This window comes from Gossypium raimondii, chromosome 3, assembly GCF_025698545.1.
Source record: "Gossypium raimondii isolate GPD5lz chromosome 3, ASM2569854v1, whole genome shotgun sequence".
In the NCBI taxonomy this organism is placed as follows: Eukaryota; Viridiplantae; Streptophyta; class Magnoliopsida; order Malvales; family Malvaceae; genus Gossypium; species Gossypium raimondii.
The window spans coordinates 34193929-34206112 of record NC_068567.1 but is presented as its reverse complement, the minus strand read 5'-3'; the positions used below and the strand labels follow the sequence as shown (position 1 = coordinate 34206112).

The 12184-nt window shown below is 33.1% G+C and overlaps 1 long non-coding RNA gene across 1 annotated transcript; it reads right to left on the bottom strand.

The window, feature by feature from the left end:
• Positions 1-2133: 2133 nt before the first annotated feature.
• Positions 2134-3451, bottom strand: LOC128039778 (uncharacterized). Its single transcript, XR_008194405.1, has 2 exons — positions 2785-3451; positions 2134-2679 (listed from the first exon to the last, which is right to left on the bottom strand). It is a non-coding gene; the product is annotated as an uncharacterized LOC128039778 (long non-coding RNA).
• Positions 3452-12184: the final 8733 nt, after the last annotated feature.

Genomic DNA, 12184 nt, shown 5'->3' with positions numbered 1-12184 from the left:
GTAATTTTTCCATAACATGAAATTGGATTGAATTGAATAGAATAAATATTAAATTAGTTAAATTTGATTATAACTTGGAATTAAATTAGGGAAAAGACAAAGTTGTGGATTAATCGAGTTATTGTCTCCGTACTAATTCGAGGTAAGTTCGTATGTTAATAAGTATTAAATTATAAGTGTTTTAATTGCTTTATTATTATAATTGTAATGATATGACTCTACGGAAATACTCAACAAGTATTCGACAACTTATGAATTGGATCCCGGTTAAACCTTAGGAATAGATAGGATACAAATGACATGTCATTAGGGGTTACCATGTTTTAGGTGCTGGTCTCGTACGTCTTACTGGTGGCTGAGTTTCTGACATGTGTTGCAGTTACTTTACAGCTTGTGTGAGCAGCACCGTGTAGCTACGTTTTGACTGACAGCTTGTGTGAGTAGACCCAGCGATGGCTCGAGAGCAAGCATCTATATGAGATAGAGGTGGTTTCGACCACGTATTGGCACTTAGTGTGCGAGATACCCGAGTATCCGATAGTATTCCAAATGGTTCAACGGGCACAGTGATGATATGAGGTTATACAAGTTCGATACGAATCAGTACAGGTATTCGTGTGAAATACGAGAAGTAATTTATATTTTGATATATAAATATATTTGCCAACATGATTGTGATTATATGATAGGCTTTGGGCCAAATTAAGTTGCTTCTATTCTTTTATTTTTGTTTACCTAAATTGTGATGATTTGGTAAGTTGTATTTATTAGTCATACGAACTTACTAAGCTTCATTGCTACTCCGTTTTAATTTCCGTGTTTTATAGTGATTCGGAAGCTCGTTCGGTTTGGAAGTTGTTAGAGACTGCGTCACACTATCAAACTCTTATTTTGGTAATTTGGACTTTATATTTTGGTTAAATGGCATGTATAAGTTATTTGGCTAATGTAGCCTATATGTTTTGCTCATATATTTAGCCATTTGATTTGGCTTGTTTTGGTATATTTTTGTTATGTATATATATGTGTGTAAAAGACCTTATGTTATGTGGTGTTTAATTGCTATGGGAATGCCATGTTGTGAATTGGTATATTGGGTACCAAATAGTTGAATTTGAGATGTGACATGCATGATAAGTTAAGCACAATGTTTCACATATGAGTTTGACCATTTAGGTATATTTTGGAAGTGTGATTGGTATATTTTAAAGTGGTCAATGAATGTGTTGACGGATGTCATGTTGTATGTGTGAATATTACATGTTATAAACTTCATATTGGTTGGTTTTGAATGCCTATTTATGCCATGGTTGTATGTACATTCTTGAGCTTAGGTTGGTACCACATTGGGTGAGAAATATGGCTTCGAAAATGGTCTATTTTTGTCCACACGGGCAGAGTCACGGGCGTGTGTGACACACGATCAAGTGACACAGTCGTGTGTCCCCTTATACTTCTATAGAAATCAAGTTAGTAGCTTCACGCGACCTAGCACACGAGAATATGGCTTGGCCATGTAGCACAAGTCAGTATACCCTCCAGTTTTCACACAGCCTAGCACATGGTCTGACACACGGGCGTCTGGTCTAGCCATGTGACCCAAGTCAGTGAGTTACACGGGGTAAGGCACGGGTTGGGATATGGCCGTGTGTCCCCATTTCAAATGCCCACACGGCTAGAGACACGGGCGTGTCACTTGCCTCTACACTTTGAAAAGTTTCTATGTTTTTCTAAAAATTTCTTAAGTACTCGGTTTAGTCCCGAACTACTTTTAATGACTATTTAGGGTCTCAAAGGCTCGTATTAAGGATTATATGAATGAATTTGAATGACTTTTGTTTAGAATGAGAAATGAATATAAAAAGTATGATTTTTGAGTTATAAGACCGGTAATGCTCCGTAACCCTATTTTGGCGTTGAATACGAGTTAGGGGTGTTACAACGCGATATAGATAAGAGGATGCGGATTTAATGAGTGATGCATCTAGTACGCTCTTAAGGAAGTCTTAGTTGATTAAGTATGATCTATACCATAAGGAATGGTAGAGTAAAGTACCCACCAATTAAGGAAATAGTCCAAATAATACACAAAGTGTTTAGTATGCTACGACATAATGAAACAGGTAATAGAGATTTACTAAGTTCTCAAGAACTTACATAAATTATTTCTTGTTTCAGGTTGCAAATAATCTTGTACAGAGGGACGAATCCAAGGCTACTGATCTGCTATAATTCAGTGTAACAGATTAAACTAGTTTTCGCACGAAATGAGATTGAATACAAGTACTTTTATTATATTTTAGTTATGTTTTATATTTTATTTTAGTGTATAAAGTGTCAGCAGTGGGGACCGAATGCTGTTGGGCCCTGCTAGTGTATCTCTAATGGATACACGGCTTTGTCAGTAGGTTTGGGAGCTTTCGTGCCCCTCAAAAATTAAAATTGCTTTGTGGAAATTCATTAATCAGTTTGTGCCTACAAAATTATGTCTTTACAATAAGAGAATTGCGAATGATACCCACTGTCCTCGTTGTCATGTAGCCAATGAGGATGTGAGCCATGTCCTGCGCCACTGTGCTTTTGCTAGGAATGTTTGGTTGGCTTTTCACTATGGATGCCCCAGTAATGATGTGCGAATGAGCTTTAAAGACTGGCTCTCTTGGATATTTGATCGTCACCCTGTGCGTAAAAGGTTAGAAATTGCAGTGATTCTTTGGGCGTTGTGGTATGCTAGGAATCATTGTATCATGAAGGAGTTATTCAGGGGGTACGAGATGTGGTTACCTTTGTTCACGGGTATTGCTCTGAGCTTGATGTGCTTGCGTCCAATGTGGGTCAATTATTCCCAAGCAAGTTGGTCTGATGGAATCCTCCTCCAGCAACATTTGTAAAAGTAAATGTTGATGCTTGTTTTTCCCTTCAATAGCGGAAAGTGTGCTCAGGAGTTATTATAAGGGATGCATCCGGAATGATTATGGGGGCATGCAGTCAAGTTACTTTAGTTGTCTTTTCGGTCTTTCCGCAAAAGCTTTAGTTGTTCTTCACAAGCTATGAATTGCTGTCAATCTGAGGTTCCGGTTTGTTGTGTTGGAAAGTGACGCACGGGCGGTTGTTCAAAAGTTGCAAACTGAGTCTAATGATTTCTCATAAATTAGAGCCTTAATTTGGGAAGCGAAGGGGCTCTCTCGGGCATTTCTGGAGTGTCGATTTGCTTTCCTTGAAAGATTTGGCAATCAGTTTGCACATGCAGTGGCTCAGGAAGGTATATTACGGCTGGAAGATAGGTTATGGGTGGAGGAAGCTCTATTGTTGGCTACTACTCTTGTGGTTGTTGTTGACAGACGACTCTTTGATCCACCTTGAGGCTCGGCTTTTACAGTTTCGAGTTGAGGGTTCTTGTTGATATTTGTTATTTCATTGTCTTTTACATTGTTGGCTTGAGGGCTTTGTGTCGGTGGAGTCTCTTAGAAAAGGAGACATTTATTTAATGGTTGTGTTTCTAGTTTTGTTTGGTGTACTTGTTTTTTCTTTGCAATAAAGCCACCGGCATTATTTTATTAGAAAAACATAATTCTAAAAGTAGGACTAGAGGTGATCACGGGTCGGGCCGGGCCAGGTTCGGGTCGGGCCGGGCCAAGTTCAGGCCGGGCCTATAAAAAAATTTCAGCCTGCATCCTAGGCCCGGGAAAAAATTCCTAAGCCCGAGCCCAGCCTGACCCTGCCCATTTTTTTAATAAACACCAAAAATTTATTTTAAAAAAATAAAAAAATATTTTAAAATTAAAAAAATAAAAAATATATATTTATTATATTCGGGCCGGGCCCGGGCCATAAAGTAGTGCCCGAGGCCCGACTCGTTTTCTAAACCGGCCTCGTTTTTTTACCCAAACCCATATTTCGGGCCTATATTTTTACCTGAACCCTCCCATATTTCGGGAGGGCTATCGGCCGGACCGGGCCGCCCGGCTCATGATGACCTCTAAGTAGGGCTCATTTTGAAACTCAAAGAATTAACTTACAACTTAATGTTTTTATATGCTTCAATTCCTTCTTTTATATAATTTTAATTTTAACTCTCCGCCCTCACTAGGGATTTACAATTTGTTTTATAATTTATTTGGTTACATATAATGAAAGTTATTTTTAAATTAAATTTTAATAAATAATAATTATTTAATTAATTTTGAAGTTCTAAAATGTTACTAAATTAAAAAATTTGTTACTAATATACTGTAACATTTTAATCATGAAAATTGGATTGTGAGCCATTAAATAATTAACTTCCAATAAATTTACATTCAAATTCAAATTTATTCAATAATTATTTTAAATCGTATAAAAATATTACCCAAATACATGAACCTATAAAATAATATGAATACCATACGATTACGGAACCTAAAAACCTATATAAAATTATTATTGTGTAAGTTTGTATTAAAAATCATGAACACAAACTTATAAATATTTTTATAAATTAAATCATTATAACAAATTATGCAAATATAATACAAGCACATAATAGAAAAAATCATTTTTAAAATGTAACATAGGAAAACAATTTAAATACATCGTAGAAATATAAATTAAAATTAACGTATTGAAAATTGGTATTAGTTTATAATAAATATATGATACTTAAAACATAAAAAAATAACACAAATTTTTTAATTCTTTTGTCTTTATTTATTTTTGTTGAGAGAAACCGACTCTTTTATTGGGAGAAGTCATTGAAGTGTCATCCTCTGAGTAGCCAATCGGACCATTGAACTGCGGAGGTATTGTGTATGAGGTATTTATGCTCGGTTTTAGCCCCAAATCTTTGTCTCCCTACTTCGAGAATAACCCAAAGGGACTCACAAAATTTGGTGGGAGTACCTACTCCACCTAGAAAATGTTTAGCATTTAGCCATGATGGGGTTCAAACCTATGCCTTTATATGGCATCACTGAGTAAGAACACTACCACTTTTAAGTCCACTTATATTCAATTATATATACTTTCTACTTTTAACCAATGCTCATTTCAACACATAACATTTCTATAAATCCATTTATCAATAATTATAAACACTTAGCCTTTAATAAACACTAATAAAACATGACTCTGAACACTATACACTTTGTTGCACTAAAGGTGCAACCCAACCGTCACACCAAACACTAGGACTCTCGTTATACACTTACATGCAGTGCCATAAGACACATATCTAGCTTCACCAAAACATTGTCTTCTAACACAAGGTACAGATATCAATCCTTATTGACATGCCAATTATACACTCATTATTTCACTAGGTTTACAAGGACAATTCATTTATACTGTAGACAATTATTTAAAAATTCATACAATCACTTTAAAAGGTATACTTATAAATACATTTTTGCTTTAAAGTCTCTTATTGTTATTCATTTATCAGTATCTCTTTTCAAGAATTTATAAAGCTTTTCATAATCATTTCAAGTACTTTCCGCTAGTTCACTTGTCACTTGGTGTAAGCCATCATTTCACATTTATGCACTTATAAGTTCTTTAGCCATAATTTTGAAAAATTCTCAGACTTCACTTACACCGTTTGTATTCACATTTTATACTTAACGTTTAAAGTCAATATTCAAATTAAATATTCGTCTGAAACAACTCTCTTTCCAATTCTTCACTTTTCTATTTTTACCTTGCTTTGTTATATCAATTTACTATACTATGTTCATTTATGGCAAAATCACATTTAATTTCTTAATATCAATTTCATATTATACCATGACATTATAGATATATCACTTTCTTAATTTATTTTCGCTTAGGATAAGCCAAGTATTATCATTGATAGAAAAAAATCAAATTAACTATCTATTTTAATACTTTTAAGCTATAGTCTCAAATTTTCGATACATGTATTTCACTTCAACTATTTATTAACTAATTAATTTCAATTTAAAAATCATAATATTAACGGAAAAGTTAGGAAATCCAAAGGTGCTTACTTTTGGATGAGCCAAAACACATCAAAGTTTTTCAATTTTTCTTCACTAATCCACTACATCAAATTTTCTCATGCTTGAAACCTCTTTTCCCACTTTTCTCTTCACTTCTTCACACAATCATAAACATATATGATCTTAAAAATCATTCGAACCAAAATTTATAGACTAAAATTTCCAATAAACACTTTAGAAATGATAAAATCATTACCTTGATTGAAACTCTCTTTCACTAACTCATATAAGCCCTAGGTTGGAGATAGAGTTGGCAAGACAAGCCCGAGCCCAAAAGTTCACTCATGTCGATTTGAGTCCATAACTATTTGAGTTTGACAAAGCTTGAGCCCATAACAAATCCAAGTCTGAGAAAACCCAAGCTCGAGAAAATTGAGCCCAACCAAACCCGAGTCTGAGGAAACCACCAATCCATAAGAATCCAAGTCTGAGATCGATTTGGCCCGAGCTCGAGATAAATCTTACTCAAAGCCTGAATATATAATTGGACACCCATAATAGACATTCATAATTAATATACTTTTATGATATTACTTAAAAAATATAAATAAATAATAATTATTTATTTGATGAAAATGTATTCATAAGCATTGCATATTTATATTATAATTTTATTAATAGGAAAATTATTTAATAATATTTTTTATGTTGAATTATAAAGTGAACATTAATTTAATATAAATTATTTTAATACTATAATTAATATATAAAATTAATAATTATTAAAATCTATAAAATTTAACTTTAATGATAATATATAATGACAAAATATATTATATTTAATAAGCGTAAAGTTGATTAATTCAATTTAAACGATTTTGAATTTCAAAACTAAAATCAAACCGAACCAACAACCTCAAATTAATCAATTACTTATACATAATATATTAATATATTATACTAATACATAATAAAATAATATATTTTATAATTATTACTGAAACTGATTAGTTAACTCAACCTTAAACCTATTATAACATAATATATAACTATTACTAAAACTATTAATACATATATAACTATTATTATATTATATTATATTATATTATATTATATTATATTATATTATATTATATTATATTATATTATATTATATAGTAGAAGAGTTAACTTTCAAATGCACGAAAAGTATAGGGATTTAAAACATATTCCTAACGGTATAATAATAAACAATAATATATAATGTACTACTATTACATAGAATTATTACTATATTATAGATTATAATAAAAGATATAGTACTACATGATATTATAATGTTTAATCATTGCAACATATATATAAATTATTAATATATTATATACTATATAATATGATATAACATCATATAATATAGTAGGAGGGACAGCTTTCAAATGTATGAAAAGTATAAGGACTTAGAGTATATTTCAACCAATATAGTAATAACCATATATAATTAATATATATATAATGTACTACTATTATAATATTATAGGTTACAGTTGGCCTTTAACATCCTGCTCAACAAAGTCTTAACTATGTAAGTGTTGTTTATAAAAGTAAGGCTTAAGGGTAAGTTTCAAGTGCTCAATGTGAGGACTCAATTAAGTGTAGGACTTTCTAAGTGCACCAGTGATGCCCTGGTCTAGTGGATTATGAACGAAAGGAAAGGAACCCATGGTGAACTCTGGTAGCGTATAGGATACTCTAAAAGAACAAAGCTTATGTCTATCCCTGAAGAAAGATAAGTATGACAAATCAAGGAGTAGTGGTAAGAATATATATATATATAAAGAAGTATCACTGGAAAAGTAGTATTTGCCCAAAATCCCATTACGACGTATAAAGTTGGCAGACTCTGAAAGGAAAATAAGTAAATAAGGACTCCACGTCAGATAACTATGAGTTGTGAAATAAGGCTTATGACTATGTAAAATGATTTTTAGGACATGAGTCCTCATCAATGGCATAGTACACCCTATAACAAATATGGTCTCGTGCCAGTTAATTTCAAAGGTAAGTTGGATGGGAACTAACCAAGCGTGAACTAGAAGGGTTAAAGGCTAAGGGAGTAATCGAATAAGTTTCTTAGAAATGGTAGATTTTGGATAAGATAACTCAATATTGATGTGACATTTAGAAATTTCCCACAAAGACTTGAGTTAATTTAAAAGGACACTAAATTAAATTAAGGGAGATTTATCTTCCTTCTTAAGAACTAGGGATAAAAGCAAATGGAAACATCTCTCTAAGATGAGTCTGAAACCCCGTTCTTTTTGTTAATGATTTTCCCTCCCATCAAGGTACGTTTCCTGACTTTGCTGATCAAGAGAACACAGATTTTTAAGTATGATTGAACAAATAGGGCTTATTGATATGTCCGAGTTTAAAATGATGATAATGGTTACTCGGATGGGTTCTAACAAAGTGTTTATGTTTTACAAAGTAGAGGAGGTGGTAGTAGCCTGCTAACTGATGGATCTGAAGAGTAAGTTGCCCTTTGAGGTCATCAAGTGAGTCCTTAAACTGACTCATGCATGCATAATATGCCTTCTAGAAACTTATATGCTAAGTAACCAAAATGTGAAATAGAACTAGTAAAATATGATGTGATGGCTCTGATAGGGAACATAAGATTTATGGACTTGCATGTACGGATAACATGAGTTTTCGTGATTAAAGTATGAAACATGAATCTTGAGGTTAAAGGACGCTTGTGTTTGGATAATAGAAATATGTTAATATGTTAGAAAGGATTGGATGTGTCTATTACAAGTAAATTAAGATATGATGAGTTCATGAAAGATGGGTCTAAGTATGAAGAGTCTATGTTTGTCTCTAGAGTCATTAAAGGGGTCTGTCAGGACTAAAAACACGAATATCTAAAAGGACAAGTCCCATGGCCTCGACGCTAAAAGACCATATCATGAAAGACAATAACTGGTGGGTTATAGCATCATATAGAAAGAAGATCATATTGTGTAAGATCATAATTGATGGGTTATAGCATCATATAAAAAACTTTAAGAAAGGTTATTACCTAATGTTGTTTTTTGTGTGCCCCAAGACAATGAGGGGCAAACCTCATTAAATGTGAGTCTAGACAAATCCCTATCACCTAAATTACTAGGAGAAGAAAAGCTTTTGTGGCAAAACTCTAGAAAGGTAAGCCTATATGGCAAACCTGTTAAAGGACAACCTTTGTGGAAAAACTCTGGAAATGTAAGCCTTTATGGTAAACCTTTTAAAGGAAAGTCTTTATCGCAAAACTCTAGAAAGTTAAGCCTATGTAGTGAACCTATTAAAGGATAGCCTTTGTGGCAAAAATCTGGAAAGGTAAGCCTTTGTGGCGAACCTGTTAAAGGATAGCCTTTGTGGCAAAACTCTAAAAAGGTAAGCCTATGTGGTGAACCTATTAAAGGACAACCTTTATGGAAAAACTCTGGAAAGGTAAGCCTTTGTGGCAAACCTGTTAAAGAACAGCCTTTGCGGCAAAACTCTAGAAAGGTAAGCCTTTGTGGCGAACCTGTTAAAGGAGAGCCTTTGTGGCAAAACTCTGAAAAGGTAAGCCTTTGTGGCGAACCTGTTAAAGGATAGCCTTTGTGAAAAAATCTGGAAAGGTAAACCTTTGTGGCAAACCTATTAAAGGGCAACCTTTGTGGCAAATCTCTAAAAGGAAACACCTTATGGTGACCTCTGTTAAAGGAAAGTCTCTATGGAAATCTTCGTAAATTAAGCCTTTGTGGCTATTTAAATAAAGGAATGTCTTCGCGACAAATTTTGAATGAATGACATGAAAGGAATTACAAAAGAATGGCATGAACGGTCCTCTGAAGGCAAAGTAGAGATAGAACTCTGAAGATATGGTAAGTGTAAGAGATAGTGTATGGACAAGTAGAAGAAATTAAGTATCCAATAAACTTTCAAAAAAGACACTGTATGTAAATAAAATGGTGAACTCTGCATAATAACAAGAAAATAAAAGTGAAGCTAGAGCACACCAAAATAGGTGGCGAATACGGATTATGTGTTATAGGCATGTATAGATAGCACCCTGAAGTAAGGAAGATTTAGGTGAACTCTATGTTAAGTACTGGGCGTAGTCTACCTCACCCGATGGTAGTGGTAAAATTAGTAAGTATGAAATAAGATTTTAAGTTTGTTAATAAGGTAAACGAAATGGTTAATGACTATGTAAATATAGGATTTAATAAGGGACATAGAAAGTGAATAGATTTTAAGTATAGTACGTTCAAAGGAAAGAAACGACCATTTGAGTTCGGACCTCGAATCTGAAGCCTAGAAGAGTAAAGGCTCAATGAATATGAAAGGAAGATAAGCCCCTAAAGACCCTAAAAGGAAGACAAAATTCTAAAATAGAGAAGAGTAATTACAGTCTATTAAAGGAAATCTTAGTGAAGTAACTACTAAAAGGAATAAGGAAAAGTCAAAGGACACATGAGGGACATGTGAAGCATCTATCGCACTTTGATATAATGAATCAGGTATTTAAAGTTTAGCTCACTAAGTTCTTATGAAGTTACAAAGGTTATTTCATATTTCAGGTTACAAATAAGTATGCGCCAGGAGAGACGACGCTAGGGATATACCAAAAGGAAGCGACACGATGGGTTGTTATGCATACAAAGGAAGTTAAGTGGCATGTTCAAGTTAGATCATAAGTTGTTTAAGTAACGTTCCAATGTGTTTACAGTAGACTGGGAGATAAAATAGAGAATACTGAAATTTTATTTTCACGAATTGTAAATGTAACCATACAACGTACACCCATAAGAGACTCTGTCACATTCATGGATAGAACTTTTGCATAGGCAAAAAGCTTAAGTTACATATGTTATAAGACGTAAACCCAATACTTGGATCCAATTCATCTGGTCGGGTAGAGGGCATTCAAGGCCCTCTCTATAACAACCACCCATTATATAACATTTCGTTATAACAACAAAGTTTCTAAGAGAATAATTTTTTATGTTTTATTTTAACTTTGTATAATAGTTTATCACTTATAAAAACAACATCCATAGTTATGTAGTACATTCTTTATTAAATTAGTTCTCTATAACAACATATTGTCTAAATTTTTAAGTAATCTTATAGCTATTTCATATAAGTAAACATATTAATTATTATTTATTAAATGAAAATGATATTAATTAAATTATTATTTCAATAAAATGATTGAATTTCACATTAAAAAATCAATTAATCATATTTTATTAAATGAAAATAACCTTCAATGAAAGGAATTAAATATATCAATTCAATAAAACTATTAAGTTCCCTAATCAAGTATATTTTTTAGGGATAAACCCGTGTAAGCAACAAATAAGAAAAATAATAAAGAAATTGAAAAGATCGAACACACAAATTTTACATGGAAAAACCCCTCCGAAGAGTAGAAAAAACCACGAGCAAAGATAATTTCACTAAATCGGCAAAATCAAAGAGTACAAAAATAGAGATAAAAAACTAAACCCTGAAACTTGAAAATAAGAACTCTCAAAACTTAAAGACAAAATTCCCTAAAAGCTTGTAAAAGCTAATACTTAAATGTGTTATGGGTTAAATTGTTCTAGGGTAGAAAAGTTTCTATTTATAGCCTAAATTCTGTGTACAAATTTGACTAAAACATCCGTAGAATAATCAAAGTTTAAGTAGAGAAAGAAATCAGAGTTTAATCGGGAGAAGAAAATTGAGAAGCTCAGGGAACAAATTCCCTTGTTGTGACGTGTTTGCTGCGTCGTTGGGATGCCCTTCATCGCGTTATCAGGACATGAAGAATCTTCTCGTCGTGACGTCGGTGGTCGTATCGTCGAGACAATGCTTCTTCCTCATCGGGACGCCAACTCTATTTCAACCAAAAATGCAAGACACACTCCACAAATCTCTACGTTGACTTGTATTTCCACAATGTCACCTTTGTCAAAGCCCTCCACGAGCCTACCTTGAATTTTGTAGAATATTAACTGAGTCCAAGCTGTGCTTAAACTTTGAAACTAGAAGACTTTTAGTCTTCAATTTGTACACTTCCAAATCAAACCTAACTCGAGTCTACTTTCATGAACACAATGTTCTGTCCTTCTAAAACCTACACCCAAAAGAGAACCACTCTTATTCAAAATGGTCATACCTTTTTCCCTCCTATGACCAAGTTGTCTCTACTTCAAATGAGTTGACTTTGACTCATTAATAGATGAGGGACATGT